The sequence below is a fragment of the Trichosurus vulpecula genome, chromosome 4, assembly GCF_011100635.1.
Source record: "Trichosurus vulpecula isolate mTriVul1 chromosome 4, mTriVul1.pri, whole genome shotgun sequence".
Classification (NCBI taxonomy): domain Eukaryota; kingdom Metazoa; phylum Chordata; class Mammalia; order Diprotodontia; family Phalangeridae; genus Trichosurus; species Trichosurus vulpecula.
The window spans coordinates 242,584,238-242,605,199 of NC_050576.1; the positions used below are offsets into that span (position 1 = coordinate 242,584,238).

Consider the following 20,962-nt stretch of genomic DNA (forward strand, 5'->3'; position numbering starts at 1 on the left):
AATAACTAGACACTCACAAGATGTATACTGAATAGTTGGAAGGTAATCTGAGAGGGGAAGGCACTAGCAGTTGAGGGGAGCTAGAAAGGACTCCTGCAGAAAGCAATCTTTGTGTTGAGACTTGAAGGATGCCAAGGGGAACCAAGAGGTCAGAACATATCAGGCTTGAAAGACAGTCAATTCAAAGGCATGGAGATGGAGGGTGCAATGGCATATTTGAAGAATGACTAGTTTCATCTCTAGAGTTCCAAAAGCATGAGGAAACTGAGGCCTTTTCCTACTAAAGAGAGCTAGGTGAAGCAGGGAATAGTGTTGTACTTGGAGTTCAGGCCATCTGATTTCAAATCCTGCATCAGACACAGCTGGGTTGTACAGCCAGGTCAGGTCATTTAACTTCTCTTAAGCCTTCATTCCCTCATCTGTAAATGGAGATCATATCCCCCTCCCAAAGTTGCTTGTGAGAATTAAATTAGTTAACATACACAAAGCACTTTGCAAAATATAAAGCACTGGGTGAATGCTAGCTAGTAGATTTTCTCATCTTCATGAGTTCAAATCCAGTCTCAGATACTTACTAGCTATGTTACCCTAGGCAAGCCACTTAACCCTGTTTGTCTCAGTTTCCTTATCTGTAAAATGAGCTGGAGGGGGAAATGGCAAACCACTCGAATATCTTTGCCAAGAAAACTCCAAGTGGGGTTACGAAGAGTCAGACACAACCAAACAAGTGCTAGTACAGCAGTATAACGTCCTACATACAATGTGTGAAGGAATTAGGGGACAAAAATGGTTCTGCTTGCTCAGATGGTAGAAGGACATATTGAAATTGTTGTTTTAGATTCCTATCTTACGTTATAAGGGTGACATTTCAGTTCCCCTGATAGGCCCTACATGACTACTTTAGAAGCACACTTAATCAGGGTATATTATCTGGTCCATCCAGACAGTGGCTTCTAATGGCTAGTAGGAGACTTTGGGAAATTTTACCAGGGTTACCCAGATACTTCTTAGTTATAGCCTCAGTCATCTTGCAAGGACACTTTGATGAAATGAGGGAGGTTGGAGGGAGAAAAGAGCTGTTCCCCCAATCACATTCACATTTTAAAAATGAGAGAGAAAAAGAGAAAAACACAGAGACAGAGGGAGACAGAGAGAGAGAAATCCTGAGAGACAAATAAACTCTTCTGTGCTATTCAGGGTCTCCTTGGGGAAGCTACAAATAGAAATGAGCCCTCCTGCTCAATGGCCTTCATATAAATACATTACCATGTCCTCCTAGTCCAGCTGAGCAGTGTGAGGACAGCTTTAGAGAAAGGGTGACATATAATGTTGATCAAGAAGAATTTCCTCTTCTGTGGCTGGATTCCTGGCCTTCACTGCAGGGATTTCCCCTGACCTTTTTGGTCCACGGCAGTTGCCGATTTGCCGATGCTGGCTTGGTGATTTCTCTCCATCACATAGTATTGCAGACCAACAGTGCCAAGTGATATGCTGTAGATGAGATATTGACCTTGGAGGCAGATTCAGTGAATTACAGAAGCTAGTTCATTCCAGTTCTGGGTCAATTCTTGCTTCTAGTTCAAAGAAAATTTATAGAGCAGGGGCTTATAAAGTAGTAGCCCACTGTCTTCAGAGGATCATAAATTTAGTGCTAGACAGCCCTTGAGACATCAGCTAGTACAGCGTCCTTATTTTGCAGATAAGGAAACGGAGGTTTAGAAAAGCTTAAGTAACTTTGCCAAGGTCACCCAGGTAAATATATAGGAAGGTCAGGATTTGAACCCAGATTCTTTGACTCTAAATCCAATGTTCTTTCCACCATGTCACACATTGATATTTTCAGATCTTTTTGATAAGGCACCATAAAACATTGCATGCGGAATACTTCTTTCCTTTAAATACGATAGACGATTTTGAAAGTCTGGAGATTACTTGAATTTTAATTCATTAGATAAAATAGATGTTTCCTTCCTCCTCCTCTTCTTCTTCTTCTTCTTCTTCTTCTTCTTCTTCTTCTTCTTCTTCTTCTTCTTCTTCTTCTTCTTCTTCTTCTTCTTCCTATTGTTTTTCTACAATTATGGAAACCCTAGTTAATAAATGGACTCACTTGACCTTTTGTGTATCCAAGGCAGTATGTGATGCCAAAGTCAAAGGCAAAGTGATACTCAATACCTTAATGTCACCATAGGAATTACCAGTTCATCGATTCATTATCTCAACATCACTCATTAAACTGCATTCTATTGGACGACAGTCTCTGAATGTTTACGATATGGTTTTGTTTACTTGGATTTTGGTTTATTTCAGTCACTTCTTGAACTTTCTCTTTTTTATGATGACAATTCTTTATGAAGTATCACATGAAAATCAACATAAAACATGAAATGAGGTGAGGGTGGTGGTGTTCAATCTGATTCCATGGTTTGAGAAGTTTTGCAGTGCCCAATAGGCTCACATATCCTTTTAGTGAGTAATTGTGGTTATTTAAGAGTTCATTTTAATAATATTCTTCTTTCAATGTTTAGATATTATTTTTCAAATGGCTACAGAGTTGTTAGGACATAAATACTTGTTAAGTTGTATGGGCCAATATGTAATAAATAAAACTGTAAGGTATTTCTTTTGGCCAGTGGGCACTGGTGAAAAAAACACTGGTGAGTCACAAAGGGTGCCATGAACAGAGAAAGTTTAGTCACTTTTGGCATGTTGGAGGACAGCAAACAAACTCGCCCCACACCCCACAATTCTTCATCTTTGGACATTAAAATAATGTGATATCCATATGTATTCTGACTCTAAATTCTACCTGTCTTCCAGGGTCAGTTCCTGAATGTAAATTTTCCTTTTCATAAGCTTTAGAGATTGAAGAAAACTTCAAGAGCCCTGGACACAGCCACTTTATTTTACAGATATGGAAACTGAGGCCCAGAGTTATAGAGCCATTTTCCTGTGGTCAAACAGATTATAAGTGGCAGAACTAGATTTTAAACACAAGTCTTCTGACTCAGAGCTATATTTTAAACACAGGTCTCCTGACTCAAAGTCCAGTGCTCTTTCCACTCAAGGCAACACAATATTGTATAGAATCAGTTTAAAATAGCAGAGAGAATACTATATCTGGCATCAGGAATGGCCTGGGTTCTAACCTTGACTCCAACTCTTCCTAGTTTTGTGACACTGGGCAAATTATTATCTGTCCAAGCCTTAGTTTCTTAATCTATAAAAAAGGAATAATGACACCAATTATTGACTACCTCACTGGTGTGTCAATGAGGAAAGAGTCTTAGAAACTTTAAAAATTTTTCAAGCAACACTTAGTCTTGATATTATTACAATTATTCAAAGCTTAAGAACCAGAATCTCTGTGGAACCAAAGCTGTGATAGCAAAAACAATAGAAATATATATAATGAACAAAAGCAGGGCAAGGCATTCATTTTCAATAAGTTGTTCTCCACCCAAGAAATATTGTAAGGGATATGTGATCAGAAAAGGAGATAGATCTGTCCCTTGTCTAAATTCCCATAAAGCTTATGACACTTATAATGTACCTCCTATTCTGTTTTTCCTTTTGTGCAAGACTTATCTTTCCTCCTGGACTATATGTACATATGTAGGTATGCGTATGTATATACATGCATATACATATATACATGCATATACATATATACCCACACATATACACATATACATACATGTATATATTTAGAGGCAAAGGCGTTTTCTCAACTTTCTTATATCCCCTATATTTCTCAATGCAATACATATAGAAGTTGATTGAATAAATGACATTAATCAATCTTGTGGATATAATGAGTATAAATGCAATCTATAAGTATATTGGGAATGACATAGATTCAGTGGATTCCATTTGAAAGCAAAAGAATTAAAATGTATTTTCTAGTTAATTAAAGCATATTTAAAATAAATCTGGAATTGATTATACTATCAAAATGTCTGTAATTGTACAGAGAATGCTTTACATTGCCAAAAAAAATCAGAGATTTCTAATCTAGACATCATTACCAATTTCTTCTAATAAATATGAATGTCTTACATTTATATGTCCTTTTCTCTCAATAACTCTGTGAGGGGGACACAATTTTACATTCCTTCAATTGTTGAGGAAATTGAATCTCAGGAAGATTGTGTCTGGCCTGACATCACTTTGCAATTAAATGTCAGAGTTAGGATGCAGAAGCAGATCTTCTAAGCCCAGAGAGCAAGAAGTTGCACCTCCTTACATCATGTTTTCCCACAGAGCTTTTCTTTTTTTTTCTTTCTTTTTTTTGAGGGGAGGGAAGTGCAATTGGGGTTAAGTGACTTGCCCAAGGTCACACAGCTAGTAAATGTATCAAATGTCCGAGGCCAGATCTGAACTCAGGTCCTCCTGACTCCAGGACCAGTGCTGGTCCTGACTCCAGGACTCACTGCCCCACCTAGTTGCCCGTCCCCCACCCCATCCCCTGCCAGAACTTTTCTAAGGAATAAAGTCACAGGCAGCAGTGGGGGAGCAGAATCCCCTTCTTCCCCAAGTCTTCCTAGGACTAGACCTGGTGCTGTCATTCTCTCCTATGAAAATGCCAAGAGCTGGATTATTCTAAAATGATTAGTTATTCTTTTTTTGAGAAACTACTTTTGCAGATGTAAAAATACATTTCTTCATGCTGTAAATGATCACATAGGATGTCAGAGCTCGAAGGAACCCCAGTGCCCATCTAGCCCAACCCATACTTTCTGCAATGTACTCCACAAGGGTTCATTCACCTCTTGCTCCAATACCAAGTGAGGCTAGCCCATTACAACCGGCAGCATTCCACATCACTTTTGGACAGCTCCAATGGTTAGGATGCTTTTCTTTATTAAGTCTAAATTCAACTCTGCAACTTCCACCCATTTCTCTTCTTCTGCCCTCTAGTGCCAACTAGAAGAAACCTCAATCTTCTTCCATCTGACAGCTCCTCAAATACTTGAAGAGAGCTGTCATGACCCTGCTAAGGTGACTCTTTCTTCTTGCATTAGAAGTACTGGGGCTATGGACAGGAGCAACCCACAGTAGCACATAAGTATCCCTTGTTATTATGGAAACCTTTATAGCAGAGGCAAACAAAGTGGGTAATTAACCTGAAAAGTCCCTTAGTTAGATACACAATATACTTCCTAGAACTCCTAAGTTTTAGTTATAACTCACTATGATTCACAAAACCTCCTTTCTCTCACTTCCATTTGTAATAATAACCTTGTAAGACATGTGTTCAGCTCCAAATCTCCATTCATAATCATGTCCTTTGCCTGATATATTTGCTGAGCTTGGCCTTCCCTGAGGGCTGGAATAATTAAATGCCAGAAGGTTTTAATGCTTAAACAGTTTTCTTACCTGCCTTTCATGCCTGGAGCACGTATTTTTATTAACATCTGTATTAAAGCATAGTGATGGACATCTACAAAGTAAAGACTCTGATAAACAGCCTTTTAATTATTTTCATCTCAAAAATTCTAGAGTTCTTCATTTTCAGTGGGTTGGAAACATATAGGATATGGTTTTATTCAGTGGCGCATTTAATTCTTGCTAAATTAGAAAAGGGGAAAAAGATTCTGAAGCCATAATCCATGTGGTTAAATCTATAGGATTTCTATGTGATTAAATGTATAGTGCATCAAAGTCAAAGGTCATATTTTAATTACTTAAAAGGAGAAGCCAGGTAGTCATAGAGGGATGTGAGGGGAGGCCAGCTTGGAAGCCTGATTAACTTTGTGAGGTCTTTGATAAACCAGAAGACTTCAATGTGCTTCCTAAAAGCAGCTTTCTGGGAGTGCTGTATTTCAAAACATACAGAATGATCCCTTTTTTAAAGGGAGGAAAAACATCATTTTTACAATTGTCAGGATATGAGCTGGAGACATATATAGAAGGAATTCATGACCTCAATTTCTTGATCAGAGATGCCTAAATGATTTGATAAGGGTAAAGGGAGAATCTGTCCATGGAATTGGAGAAGTCCCACACAAATTGGATATAAAAGAGGTTAAAGACCTCCATTGTAACTTCCTTTCAATCACTTGCATTATTTATGCAGCTGAATTAGAGGCAGCATCCTTTTCAGATGACAGCTGATGTCTTGAGAACAGCCACAGCAGGTTATTTTTAAAAAAGAAAGAAAGGAACCGTTTAGTTAACAGACTGATGGCGCCACTCATTATGAAACTCATCAGCATCCCAATATTAAATGACTTTGGGTGAAGTGTTAAAGTTACATTGTGGCAATCCTAAAAGTTAAATTTCAGGAACTTCTTGAAAATCCAACAGCTTCCCAGTTTTCATCCTGCCTGTAGAGAATTAACCCCAACGAGTCATTAAGCAACCTTTCCAAGTAGCTGCCGGTAAAATCATTTCAGAAAAGTCTTTAGGAAGCTTCGGGTTTTTTCTGGCATTCATAGTACCACAGAAGGTGAGATTGAAATGACCTCATCTCTGTTGGTTCAGGAGAATTCCCTTGAGAGTTATTCGTAGGATTTTCTCTAGTCCAGTTTTTAGTATATCAAACAATAGATTTCCATCATACACTTTAAGATCCAGAGGAAGAGAAAGTTATGAGCCCATTTTTAGCTCTAAACATTTTTTATTTACTTTTTTCTTTCTTTTTCTAGATGTTTTCATGCTCACAGTTAGTAGAACAAAGGTTTCCTCTGGAGACAGTAGTACAGAGACAGTAGAAGAGAACACTGGATTTGTTGTCAGAGGACATTGGTTTGACATATTCCCCACGTTGTTGTTCTTTAGTTGTCTCCAATTCCTTGTGAGATCATTGGGGATTTTCCTGGCAGAGATACTGGAGTGGTTTGCTATTTCCTTCTCCAGTTCATCTTATAGATGAGGAAACTGAGGGAAACAGGGTTAAGTGACTTGCCCAGGATCACCGAACTAGTAAGTGTCTGTGGTAGTTTTAGAACTCAGGTCTTACTAACGCTCTATCCGTTACACCACCTAGCAGCCCTATTCTCCATGTGCCCTTGGACAAATAGTTAAGTGTCAGTCTCCTCTTCTATAAAATGAGGGGAGTTGGATAAATGACTGCTAAGATCCTTTGCAACTCCCAAATCCTATGTTCTTTTGTACCCTTGGCTTAATTTTCTCACCAACAGCAGCCATTCATTTTAAAAGCAGCCCAACAAATGCGAAATGGTGGGCTGTAGAAGCAGAGGCCAGGTGATCTGCTTAAAATGGGTAGGTTTTGATGATTTGGTATTGACTATAGGAGAGAGAATATAAGATAGGTAACATGCAACCCCTCTTCACCCTTCCTTATATCGTTTCTTGATCCCTTCCAAGGTATGCCTCCTCCTCCTATACAGGTCGCGATTCCCCTCCCTCACCTCCACCCAATTATGAGCGCTCTTTTCCTCTTGAAATTTCCTTGCAGGATAGTTTGTGTATACTTTATATAACTTGTGCACTTCTCACACAAGAGAATATTAGCACACTGAGGGCAGGCGTTACTTTGCTTTTGTACGTGTTGGCAAGAAACACAATGGAATGTGATGAGGGAGAGAGTGCTAAAGAGTGATTAAATGAATATGAATGAATAAATTAAATGAAAAAGGATCTGTTAAATAAGATTAAACACTCTACTTTCATCAGGAATGAATGAATTAGAATGATATTTTAAATAAATACTCTTTCATTTATTCATTCATTATCACTCTCTCTTGAAATTACATCTGGCCCACTATACCACTGTGAATGGAAAGAACAGAAACCACCAAACAATGGAAACATGTTGTAAAATTATGAAGACTAAGCTTGATCCCAAAGGAGAGATGAGATGAAATCCACTCACCCCCCCAATCCTTCCTTTGAAGAGGTGGGGATCCATGGATGGGGGTATTGCGTTTAAGATCATTTTTTTTCTACATGTTACTTGGTTTTCGATGTTTTTTTTTCTCTTTTTCCTCTTATTAAAAAAATTCTCTTTTCTAAGGAATAGCTCCTCGAGAAGGGGAGGGGAAAGGATACAGGGGGAAATGTAGGCTTTGTAACAATGAAAAAGATACATAAAATCTACTGTAAAAATTACGGTGTGATACTTTGTATATATTTTTGTATTTTTATTATTTGTGTGCATACTACATATGCTAAGGGGCAGCTAGATGGCGCAGTCAGTAGAGCGCTAGGCCTGGAGTTAGGAAGACTCATCTTCCTGAGTTCAAATCTGACCTCAGACACTTATTAGATCCTGGGCAAATCTCTTCACCATGTTTGCCTCAGTTTCCTCATCTGTAAAATGAGCTGGAGAAGGAAAAGGCAAACCACACCAGTATCTCTGCCAAGAAAACCCCAAATGGAACCCCAAATGGGGTTGCAGAGAGTCAGACAGGACTTAAATACAACTGAACAACAACTACATACTACATCACTGCCCCTCCTCCAGTAAAATTCCTTGAGGGCAAGATCATGGTTTTCTGTTTCTTTGTAGCCTTAAGGCCTAGTACAGTACCTTGTATAAAGTAGGAATATGAACAAGTATTTTTGAATTGAATATATTAGTGAATGGAGAAACAGGTGGGATAGTGGACAGAGATCCAGTCTTGGAGTTAGTAAAACTGGAATTTAAGTCCCCTTCTGATAAATACTGACTGTGTGATCTTGGGTCTTCCACCTCTCACTTCTCACCTTTCATGCCTCTCTCCCAGCTATTTTCCAGTACTATAATTTGCCAGAGTTGTCAAGTCTTTACTGAGAGAGGGGTTTCTTTGGTTGGAGTTCCCAAGACCAATGAAATCATAGGTGTCTCTCTCTCTCTCTCTCTCTCTCTCTCTCTCTCTCTCTCTCTCTCTCTCTCTCTCTCTCTCTCCCTCTGTGCAAGTGTTTTCGTTCTGTCTGTCTGTGTCTCTATATATGTATATAAATACATATACATATATTCATGCATATGTAGACATTCAAGATATATCTGAGAGAGAGAGAGAGAGAGAGAGAGAGAGAGAGAGAGAGAGAGAGAGAGTTAGTCTTTGGATAGGTATAGGACATCATTAGCCTGTAAAGGGCATACACCGAGCAGCTCAGAATTTCCCTTCCCTCACTGGACACCCACCCTCAGCCTTGGCTCTATTCCTGGGACTAATTTAATTTATGGGAGGTGAGCTACAATAACTATTCTTTGACTTTGATGATTAAATGATTTTCACCTGGCTGGTTATCTCTCTGCTTGGGAATTTTTAGAAATGTTCCAAGAATTGTCATAAAATGAGTGTTTCCCCCCATTTTATCCCTAAAAGCATATATTTCCTTCTGCACTTCTGCAGAGTCTGCCCCAGGGCAAGATTATAAATGAGGACACATTTGTCTAGTCTTCCCCTTCTCACCATCTCCATTCAGCTATTTCTTCCTTCTTTTCCCCTTCCTGGTTCTTCATATAGAAAGACAATTCTTTTTTTTTCAATTTTTAAACATTTTTATTTAAAGTTTTGAGTTCCAAATTCTTTTCTTCCTTCCATCCCTCCCTCCCAACAATTCCTTTAATACAATCTTCGAGCCTACACATCAGAAAAGCAAGATTCTTTCGCCTTATACAAGTTCAGTCCTTAATGTGTGTTTGTAGTTCAGTTTGCAGTTCCAGCGAGTGCGGAAACATTTTTACCTTTTGAGATCCTGCAAAAAATCCTGGTTTTAAGGAAGAAAACGACTCATTCTAACTGTATGCTAAGTTCTTCTGATTCACTTATATTGTTATTAAATTTAAGATTTATATCCCACCCATTTCCAAAAGGGTTTGAAGCAGCTTAGAGATTTCTATAAAGTGCCAAGCATAATAAGGTATTTAAGCACAAAGTAAAAATGGGTCCAGGAATGAAAAGGAGCTTTAAGAGGCCAATTTAAGTAGATTACTACTACGCAAGGACAGAATGTTCTGGCTAAATTTTCTAGTTCATAAACAAAAAGTGGAAGGTACAGGATGACTTTTTTTTTAAAAACCCAGAAACAGAATCACTGACTTTCCAAGTGGGGAGGGATTACAGTAGGTATAAGCTAGCACTTACCTGGCCCTTTATGAGTCCAAAAGCTCTTTATATATGTGATCTCATTTGACTCTATGAGGTAGCTGCCATTAGCACTCCCATTTTACAGGTGAGGAAACTGAGCTAGTAGCTGGGATGGAATTTGATCTCAGGTCTTCTCTACTAGGGCAGCTAGGTGGCACAGTAGATAGAATGCCAGGAAGACTGGAGTTCAAATCTGACCTCAGACATTTACTAGCCATGTGATCCTGTGCAAGTCACTTCACCCTGTTTGCCTCAGTCTCCTCATATGTAAAATGAGTTGAAGAAGGAAATGGCAAATCGCTCCAATATCTTTGCCAAGGAAACTCCAAATGGGGTCATGAAGAGTGAGACATAACTGATAAATTAATGCACCACAACTTCCTGGCATGTCCAGTGCTCTATGAATAATCCCTCCACCATATGCTCTAGGCTATACCTAAATACGAATTCCTATAACACTCACTGACTAAATGGTCTCCCAGCTTTTACTTGAAGACTCCAGTGAGGGGTGACCCACCGCCTCCCCAGGCAGCTCATTCCACCTTTTTATAATCATCAGGAAGCCCTTTTTCCTCAGTACAAGTCTCAATTTGACCCTTTGAACATCATGCCTACTGGTGCTACTTCTGCCCTTTGCAGACAAAAAGAAGCCTCTCTTCCATTTAGAAGCCTTTCTAACACTTACAGATACCTTTCTTGCCCTCAGAAAGCCTTTTCTTCTCCAGCCTGAACATCCCAATTCTTTCAAACAATCCTCCTGGGCTGAAAGGGTGGCAAGATGGCTAGCAGTTTGTCCCAGCATGCCAATTGTATAGGGCGCTGATCTACTTAAAATCCATTAGGCACTTAAAATCCATTAGCATCTTAGACACAACACAGCTTTATACCTAGTTATCAAGAAGAATTAGTTCAAATCAGAAGCTGCCAGATGGTGCCTGAGGGAACCCTCCCAGCACTACCTTGCCATCCTCCATCCCCAGCATAGGAAAGGATATTGCATACCACTTGCCCACATTATAATATTTGCCCAGGGCACAAAAATTCCTTACTCAAATCTGCTTGTGTGGTATGGACTTGAGGCCTTCCTCTTTCCTTGTTGCTTTCTTCCAGATGTCCCCTGGCTTATCAATATTCTTCTTAAAGATGTGCTACACAAAACTGAATAAAATACTCCAGTTGTGGTCTAGGCAAAACAGAGCACAATGGACCAATCACCTGATTATTCCTGGAAGGAATGACTCTCTCAAGAAATACCAATGTGGAATTATTTTTATTTATGGCTGCCATATCATACTTTCCACTCATATCAAGCTTGCAGTCCACTAAGATGCCCATATCTTTTTCAGACAAATCACTCTCTAACTGTGCCTCTCTGATCTTGTACTTGGGAAATCATTATTGAACCCAAGCATAAAGCTTTCCAGAGGAAACTAGATAGCTCAGTGGATAGAGTACTGGGCCTGAAGTCAGGAAGACCTGAATTCAAATCTAGCCTCAGAAACTCACTAGCTGTGTAACCCTGGGCAAGTCACTTAACCTCTATTTGCCTTAATCCACCGGAAAAGAAAATGGCAAACCACTCCAGCATCTTTGCTAAGAAAGCCTCGCATGGGGGCATGAAGGGTCAGACATCTATAAGGCTTTCCACTTATCCCTATTAAATTTCAGTATATTTTGATTCAGCTCAATTTTTAGCCTGTCCATACTCCCCCCGCATCTTTACCTTCTCATTTGATGTGTTAGCAAACCCTCCTAGACTTGCAGATTTGATGGGGATACCCTTTATACCTTAATCCAAGTCATTGTTAAAAATATGCAGAAAGACAAGGCCTAGCAGAAATCCCTTGGCACCTTCACTGGGAGAGTCATAGTTCCCTAGATCTAGTGTTGGTTCCATATAATCCAACATTCTCCTTTGACTTATGAGGGAACTGAGGCCTGGGGATGTTAAGTGACTTGTCCCAGATCCTACTGGTAGTAAGCCTAAGTGGGATTTGAATCCAGTTTCTCTCATTACACAGCTAGCATACTCCCCATCAGAACATGCTGAATCCCTTCAAGGGTGACATGGAACTCTTAATAATGACTCTTTGACTGCAGCCATTCAGTCAGTTCTGAATCTTATCATGTTATCTTTTAGACTATATCTCGCCATCTTCTCCATAAGCAGAAAGCATTCAGATTAATCTTTTGAACCATCTTTTTCATTCTTTGACCTGAGGCCAATTAGGAATCCATCATCATCATCATCATCATCATCATCATCACCATCACAACCCATATTCCTAGAGTCCTCTAAACTTGGAAAAGCACTTTCTAATGAGCCAGTAAAGTTGCTTAGTACAAATATTTATTCCCATTTTATAGATGAAGAAACTGAAGCTGGACATTAAGTAATTTGCCGGGGGGGGGCAAGTAAGTGTTAGGGCTCAAACTCTGGGGTTCCGGTACCAAGGCCAAGTCATCATTCTACTACACAACATCTCCATGGATTCATCTTTGGAAGTTTGGCTCCTTGTTTAAAGCATATTGAATGATTCATTGAACAATATCTTCTACAGCATATCTAGAACTCAGGTTCACCCAATTGGGTTTTCTATTAATCCTCTAGAAAAATAGATGCATGGCAATGAAATGTAGCTATTGGTAGTGCGCAGTGGGGAACATTCCAATGTAACAGGCAGAGCAAGTAAAAAATAGCTAGTGAATAATGGGAAGGTCATGAGAACATCACTCAGGACTGAAATGATGGGTGAAAAGTCACTGCTTATAGCCTGGGCTAATAGCTCAGTGAACCTACTGGGAGCTCTGTGGTTGAAACTCAGATCAGAATCCAGGATTCCAAAAAGGGCACAAAGGTGTATCAGAGGATACGCAGGCAAAAGACTCAGTGTTCTTTGGTGAATTATGGTCAAGGAGCTCCAGGCTGAGGGAGAGTCCAATGTGCAATCTTGAGTTGGGGTTAGGGATCCAAAAGGAAAATGGGAAGGACGTAGCATTTGGACTAGGAAACTGTGAATACTATCTCAAGATGCAGACTAGGTGATCATGTCCACAAAACAGCAAAACCATGACAGGACTCTTGGCTACAGGTTATCTGGCCCAATTTTAGACAGCTCTCATGGCCTGGGTAGTCACTGGTCTTCGGGGGACTAATGTAGGTTGAGAGCTAGAAGGGTCCTCAGAAGCCAATCCGACCCTTTTATTTTACTGAAGAAGTAGCTGAGACCAAGACAAAGAAAGTGGCTTGCCCAAGGTAAGATAGACCAATTGAAGCAAAAGGTTAGATCTGAATTGGAGAAGCTGAGTTCAAATCTCAGCTTTATTTCTTACATCCTACCTCTGTGTTGTTGGACCAGGCATTTATCCTCTCTGGTTCTCAATTACTCTTCTATAAAATAAAGGAAGTGGTAGACTAGATGACTTCTAAATTCTCTTCTGGCTCTCAGTCTAAAATCCTATGATCTTGTTGCATCCAGAGTCCCTCCCAGCTCAAAGACCCCAGTGTCTAGGATCCTCTGGAGACCTCCCTGTGGCTCTATATTAGTAATCCAAAAAACCAGTGATTCTCAGAGATTCAGAGATAATCAAGATCATGTTTTCCAAAAATCTCATTTAGTCCAGGGGTAGTACTTGGAGAACTGAGATGAATCTATCATTAACACATCCATAAGAATGCCACTCAAACATTGGATGCTCCAAATGAGATTCTAAAAAGTCCAAGACTCCAGTTCCTTTTATAATCCTGTCTAACTGTGCTGCTGATTTTCTACATAGTTGATTAAAATCTATTCTGGAGATTACTCTGACAGATGCTAAGGAGACAATTCCATTGGGGAAACTGAGTAATGGTTCACTGTTCAATAGACATCATTTCTTCCTAACATTCTGTGAAGTCACATAGGGCAAACATTGTTGTACTCATTTAACAAATGAGGAAAGAGAGGTGAAGTGACTTGTCCATGGTCACACAGCTGGTAAGAGATAGGGCCAATAGTAAAGGCCAAGGCACCTAACTCTGACTCCTACTCTCCTTACACTCAATTATAAAAGTTAAACTTGTGTCATCTCCCAGACACAAGCCAGGTCCCACTTGCATCAATTTGGGCTCCTAAAGACTACTATTGTTGCACATAGTTGTGCATTTTTCCTAAGATGGAACATCAACTCTTCATAGTTTCCAAATTAGGGATTAGTGAAGCCTACAAAGTATCATAATATATTCACTTGGAAGGAGTATCTACAGCTGACATTGCCGGACTTAAGAAGAAATCAACTGTCCATCTTTCCCATTTCAAAAACAACCAAACGAAACCTATTATATGGCCCTAGTAGTGTCTAATTTTAAGAATGATTGTATCATTTTTATTCAAATATAAATGATGCTTTTTGTTTTAATATGCTGGTTATTTACTTATATCTCCACCAAATTAAAACCTTTGTAATAGTGTAAAATAAGCAAAAGCAATCAACAAAACGGCTGTCTGACAATGTACACATTTCAGACTCTATGTAGTTCTCCCTCTCCTCCACTTCTCAACCAAGAGGAAGGAAGTGTGTGTGTTCCATCATGGATTCTCAGAAGACTAAGCCATTATATAAATTACTTATCTTTTATTCTTATATCACTTACATTTCCCAATATAACAATCTTCCTCTCCCTCTCAGAGCATCATCCTTTATAAAAAAAAAAGAACAAAAAAAGAAATGAGCAAAACTATAAAACACATTAACTATGTCTGATTATATATTTATATAGATATAGATAGATAGATAATTCCAAACTCATAATCTCCCATATCTCCATATATGTACACATAGTGTGTGTGTGTGTGTTTCCACACCTATAACCATAATCCCTCCCACACACTTCTTTAAAGAAAGAAAGGAGGATGTGTCTTCTTATATCTCTTCTTTGGGACCAATCATAGTCAGGATAATTTCTCAGGATTCCCTTTTGATTGTCTTGTTGTTTTTCACATTTTTATTGTTATGGTAATTGTGCATCTTGTTTTCATACTGATGCTTGGTTTTCTTTCCATCAGTTCATATAAGTCTTCTCATGCTTCTCTACATTCATCATATTCATTGTTTCTTATGTCACAGTAATTTTGAATTATATTCATGTGCCACAACTTATTTGCAACTTCTGTTCTTTATTTTGACTCTATCCTACTTTTGCATCAATTATTATCTTAAATTGGTTGAGTTAGAATTGTTTTAATTGTGTGTCACTCCTTTAAAAATATTAAACTGTTCATTCTAGGTTTGTGTAAATTTTATTTTAACAAAGTCAGTTAAGATAGATCTTTTTCATTTTAGGGCCTATATTAGGAAGGCAGAATTTATGATTTCAAAGAGAATCTCATATGTGCCTAAAAGGTCCGGAACTGCAGGATATAAGGAATTCTCTAGGCAGAAGGCAGGAGAACTAAAGCATGTATTTACACTCCACAGTAACAATCCCACAAATCAGCGTCCCCATTTTGATATTTTCATCAAAAGCTTCCAGGCCCAATAAGTCCGCCTCACAAGGGTTACCAGGAGGCCACAGAGAAGCAAGATGGTATAAGGCAAAATCGTATACATGCTTCCCCTCTATGGTAAGAAGATTACCCACCAGCCTCCAGTCAGCTCTGCTACCGGCAGCTCAGCTTCGGCTATAGGCGTCTCTGGCTCCAACCGGAAAAGGAAAGGAGGATCTTCAAGCTGTCCTCTCCCCTCTTATAGAGTTTTTGACATCATCAAGCGCCGCCTGAACAACCAGGGCCGATTGGTTCTTGACTTGGCCCCTCCCCCAGCGTAGACCACGTTAACACACCTCCCCTCAGCCAGCCCCACGACTCATCACACAGGAAGCTCTGGTCCTGCCCCGGAAGAGCAAGCCCCAGCGTCCAGGGAAGCTCAACGAGGCGAGCTGAGTCATTCAAAGAAAACAAAGTCCATTCTGGCTACAGGGCCTGCCTACCAAAATCAATGACTTCTCTTGTGATTTAATGAAGAACCTTTCTAGCAACAGCTAGCCAAAAAAGACAAATGCTTCTTAAGCATTTCAGGTTACAAACTGCCATGAAGTTATCCTAACAAATTGTACTGGGCAATTGAACTAATATTGAAGAGAAAAGAGTCCTGGGACACACCATTCTTCAGCATATTTTAAAGAAGAGATTGCATGTGACATTATTATTAAACATTTAGTAAGGGATAACATAACTATTTTTGTTAATATATATTGTGAACCAATAACAGAAAATGTAGGCATGACCACCTTAACAATGAGCTGAATGCCAGAGACTCATCTTCCCCCCCAAATTAAATGTGATTTATGAGTAGAACTGTTAATAATTGCAATGAAATGGAATAATTTGTTTTCTGTTTCCATTTTCTACATTTCCTGTATGAAAAAGAGAGATCTTAGATTTCAGCATTTTTTCTAGATTTTAGCATTTCCCCCCGGATTTCAAGTTTTTTTTTTTTTTCCCCTGGATGTCAGCAAAAATGCAAATTTATTTTTGCACATAGCCTATCTGTTGGTACTGCTTTCTATCAGTAGAATAGTCTGATTCCACTGCCATGAGTTACTCTTTTTTTAATCCTTTTAAAAGTAATAGTTTAATTTCAATCAAGCCTCATGTTCTAGGACAACAACAACTACAACAGAAAGCCATGATCTTTATGTTATTCCTCATCATAGCTGTTGTGTGAATAAGTGCTTTCAGGCATAGACCATTTTTTTTTCACTTGCTGCTTTCAGGTATCTGGCAGATATTTCCCAGGTGCCACATCATATGTGTCAGAAAAAATAAAATGTAATTGAACAGAAAACAGAAAACAAAAAACAAAATATATTCCTATTCTGAATGTCAAAATAGACTTTAGTTGATTAGACTTATGAAAGATGTAAAAGTAAAGCATTTATTAAAGGCTAACTGTATACAGGTGCTGGGTAGAATAGTAGGATATGGAAATAAAAAGGAAAACCGTCTCTACCCTCAAGGAACTTACACTATTTCAGGGAAGAAAATTTTGTAAAAAAAAAAAGTATATTTTGAAAATAGGTTCAAAATACATAAAAGGTAAAAAGTTTGGTGGGAAGGGCATTAACAGCTGGGGGAGTCCAGAAAGTGTTCACGGAGAAGGTAACAGGATGAATCTCCAAAGAAAAGGGCTTTCAAGAGGTGGACGTGAGGTGTCAGTGCATTCCAAGCATAAGGGATAGTCTGTGAACATCATATGAAATAGTTAATGTGTTAAATTAAGATGTGGAAGAAGAGCCTTCCCCGATGACTCATTTCCTCACTAATCTCCTTTTGTGTTCCAACTCCTTCCTCTATTACCTAACCCCACCCCAACACGGATCATACCTGAGATCCTTTGAGATTCCCATCTGCCCCCCCCCATTTCATTGCACTGGAGGTGAAATCAATGAATTATAATCATCATAGATGTTCTGAGATCTCATTTATAACTAGGTTCGCTTAATGCAATATCACTTTAAATTGTTGCTCTTTCAAGTCAGCTACCTGACATCCAGAAAGCCTTTCTACACTTGGCAAGAAAATCAAGCAATTCACTCGACCATCCTGATCAGGGGACCTTGAACTGAGAGCACATGTTCAATGATGCCCTGACTAGCTATTGATTAAACACTGACAAGGTTCAGAGGAATTGAGAATCAAAAAATCTCCCCCATGGCCAGATCTGCTATGCTCACTTCTTAATAGATGGTAAAGGAGGATTCTAAATGAGGTCCACTGGTCTGCTAGTTCTCAGAACTCCTCAGGCATTGCCATTTAATTCGTGCTTTGCTGTTATTCTGAGCTGCCGTGTCTAAAAAGTCTGTCATTCTCAAAAAAAGGGGAGGAAAAAAAGAGAAAGAAACCATCCAACACAGGTATGTCCTTAAAAAAGAAAGAAAGAAAAAAAAGAAAGAAAGGAAGGAAGGAGGAAGGAAGGAAGGCAGGCACGCAGGAAGGAAGGAAGGAAGGAAGGAAGGAAGGAAGGAAGGAAGGAAGGAAATTTCTTTGTAACACCTTTCTCTTATAGACCCACATTTCTTCAGATACCTTTCACATTTTATTGTTAACAGTCCTAAATAAGAAAATAAATGCATAAACTCTTTTCACATAAAGCCAGTTTCTTGGAAAAAAGAAAGTCCAGAAAAGACCAATGTCCGTTTTGTAATTCCTTCAGTTGTATTTGATACCCCCAGGGCTCAGATAATTCCAAGGTGGGGTTTTACCTGGGCATGAGCTGTGTTGTAGTACTGGGAATGCCCACTATGTCCACACTAACCAATCTGTTTGCAAAAGCCTAGAAAAAGAGATAATTAGAAGAACCATCTGAATAATTCAGTTGAATAAAGCTTTTGCTGTTTAGTAGATTAGTCAACCCCATTTGGGGTTTTCTTGGCAAAGATAATGGAATAGTTTGCCATTTCCTTCTTCAGCTCATGTTACAGATGAGGAAACTGAGGCAAACAGCATCAAGTGACTTGTTCAGGGTCACATAACTAATAAGTGTCTGAGGCTAGATTTGAATTCAGGAAGATAAGTCTTCCTGACACCAGGGCCAGCACTCTATGAACTATGATGCCACCTAGCAGCCCTATAACATAGTGGTTGCTTAATAAATGTTCTCTTTCTCTTCATCATCATTGTCATTATTGTTATCAAGCATTTATTAAGTGCCTACTATGTGACAGGTACTGCGCTAAGCACTGTAGACATAAAGAAAAGCATAAATGGGTCCCTGTCCCCAAAGAGTCTGTATTCGAAGGAAGAGAGGAGGAGAGACAGCATATACATACAAAATATATGCATTGTCCAAATAGGAGGTGATCTTAAAGGGAAGGTACTAGGCGAGGGCGAGAGGGAAGGACTGGCAAAAACCTCTTGCAGAAGGTTAATTGAATCTCTAATGTAGCAGATGTTATGTTAGGTACTAAGTATACAATGGCATGAGTGAAAGTCTTTCCACAAAGAACTTCATTGTGTAGTTGAAGCAGATGTATAAGCACAGTGTTAGGTATGGCAGTACAAATGCCAAAAAGACAAATAAGTCAATATAAAATATACAGAAAGTCAATAAAAAGCAGTCTTCCATCTGGGGGCTGGGCTGGGCATGCAGGGCAAGAGCAAGTATGTGTCCTTACTGCAGAATCCCTGAGCATTGTTTGAGCCTTGTACTGCCTTCTCCTCTCTCAGACACCCACCTTACAGTCTAGTGGCAGGAAGGAGAGTAAGGACGGACAAAGAAGCCCATCAGTTAGAACAAGGGGGTCTTTCCTAAGGTTGTTTTACCCTCTGGCACACAGTTCAGCAGTCTACTCAATAGACATTTAAAAATTATTTTTATTGAATGAGTAGGTGAATTGAATCCAAATTTAAGAGTTAGAAAGAACCTCAGAAGTCAGTCCTATAGTCTAAACCAGGGGTGAGGAACCTACGGCCTCAAGGCCACATGTGACCCTCTATGTCCTCAAGTGCAGCTCTTTGACTGAATCCAAACTTCACAGAACAAATGCCCTTAATAAAAGGATTTGTTCTGTAAAACTTGGACTCAGTCAAAAGGTCACACCCAAGGACCTAGAAGGCCATGTGCGGCCTCAAGGCTGCAGGCTCCCCACCCCTTGTCTAAACCAACCCAGAAAAAGAATCCTCACCATGTTCACATAGCCTTTACTTAAAGGCTTCAAGTGAGGGCCAACCCCATCCTCTGTGAGGCAGGCATCTTCAGGGTAGCTCAGATTTTACCTATGAGGATATTGAGAGTGGGGAGGTGCTTGGCCCAACGTAACACAGCGAATCTGTGGCAATCCCAAGAGTATGACCCAGTCTCCCGACTTCCAGTCCAGGCTCCCTTTGGTCACATAGGATATTCTTCATATACATATATATATAAATCTACATTTCTACTAATTCCCAAAGGTGTTAGAAGTAATGCTAATCCTAAATGTTTCTCAAACTTGAGATTGCAGCCTCCTTATGGCGGCCAGGGGAAAGTGTCATGAGAGAAGTAGAAACTAATATGGATTCCCAAACTGACATGGTGGTCACTGGAGCTGTTAGCAAAGTGCCTGGAAATCAGATTATGAACCTTAGGCAGGAGACCAACCTCTTCATCTTATAGCTAAGTTTAAGTGACCTTTCCAGGGTCACAATACAACTGATTGTTTGAGGTGGGATTCAAATCCAGGTTGTCTTGATTCTAAGCAACTTAATTACTATATGATGCTGTTCTTAGTGTTGCGGGCATTTAATAAATGCTTGGTGGAGGGCAGAGCCAAGATGGTGGCTGGAAAGCAGGGACATGCCTAAAGCTGTCCCCCAGGACCCTCCAAACACCTATAAAAATGGCTCTGAACAAACTCTAGAAGAGCAGAACCCATGGAATAGAAAAGGGAAGCAGGGCTCCAGCCCAGGACAGCCTGGATGGTCACTGGGTAAGGTCTATCACGTGGTGCTAGGAGCAGAGTGGAGCAGAGCCCAGTGTGGGCTGAGCCTGGACCAACCAGACCTGGAGCCAGGCGGAACAGGCTGTAGCACCCTGAATCAGTGAGCTGTGGCAGTTCAGACTTCTCAACACACAAACACCAAAGACAACAGAGAAGATTAGTGTGAAAAGCTTCTGGGACAGAGTGAAAGGAGTTGGTGGTGGGCCACCACCCTGGAGCAGCTGCAGGGGGTGCAGCTGTGAGGCAGCTTACCATAATATCAATTAAGTTGGAACTTTCTTACTGTTTTAAAATGATTAATTAAGTGTCTTCAATTGAGCCTTACTAGGTGCTAAGCCCCAGGTCCAAATCCCTATTAGGTGCTAAGCCTATGTGGGTGTGAATTGGTAACTAAGGTGGGGCTCCAGGTGGGGCCAGCAAAGGGAGGTACTAACATCACAGCCAATAGAAGGAGCCTAAGTTGGTT

The 20,962-nt window shown here is 39.7% G+C and overlaps 1 protein-coding gene across 1 annotated transcript in view; it reads left to right on the forward strand.

The window, feature by feature from the left end:
* LOC118847055 (multiple epidermal growth factor-like domains protein 6) overlaps positions 1-20,962 on the forward strand; it is a 773,415-nt gene that overhangs the window by 543,889 nt on the left and 208,564 nt on the right. The window lies entirely within an intron of this gene.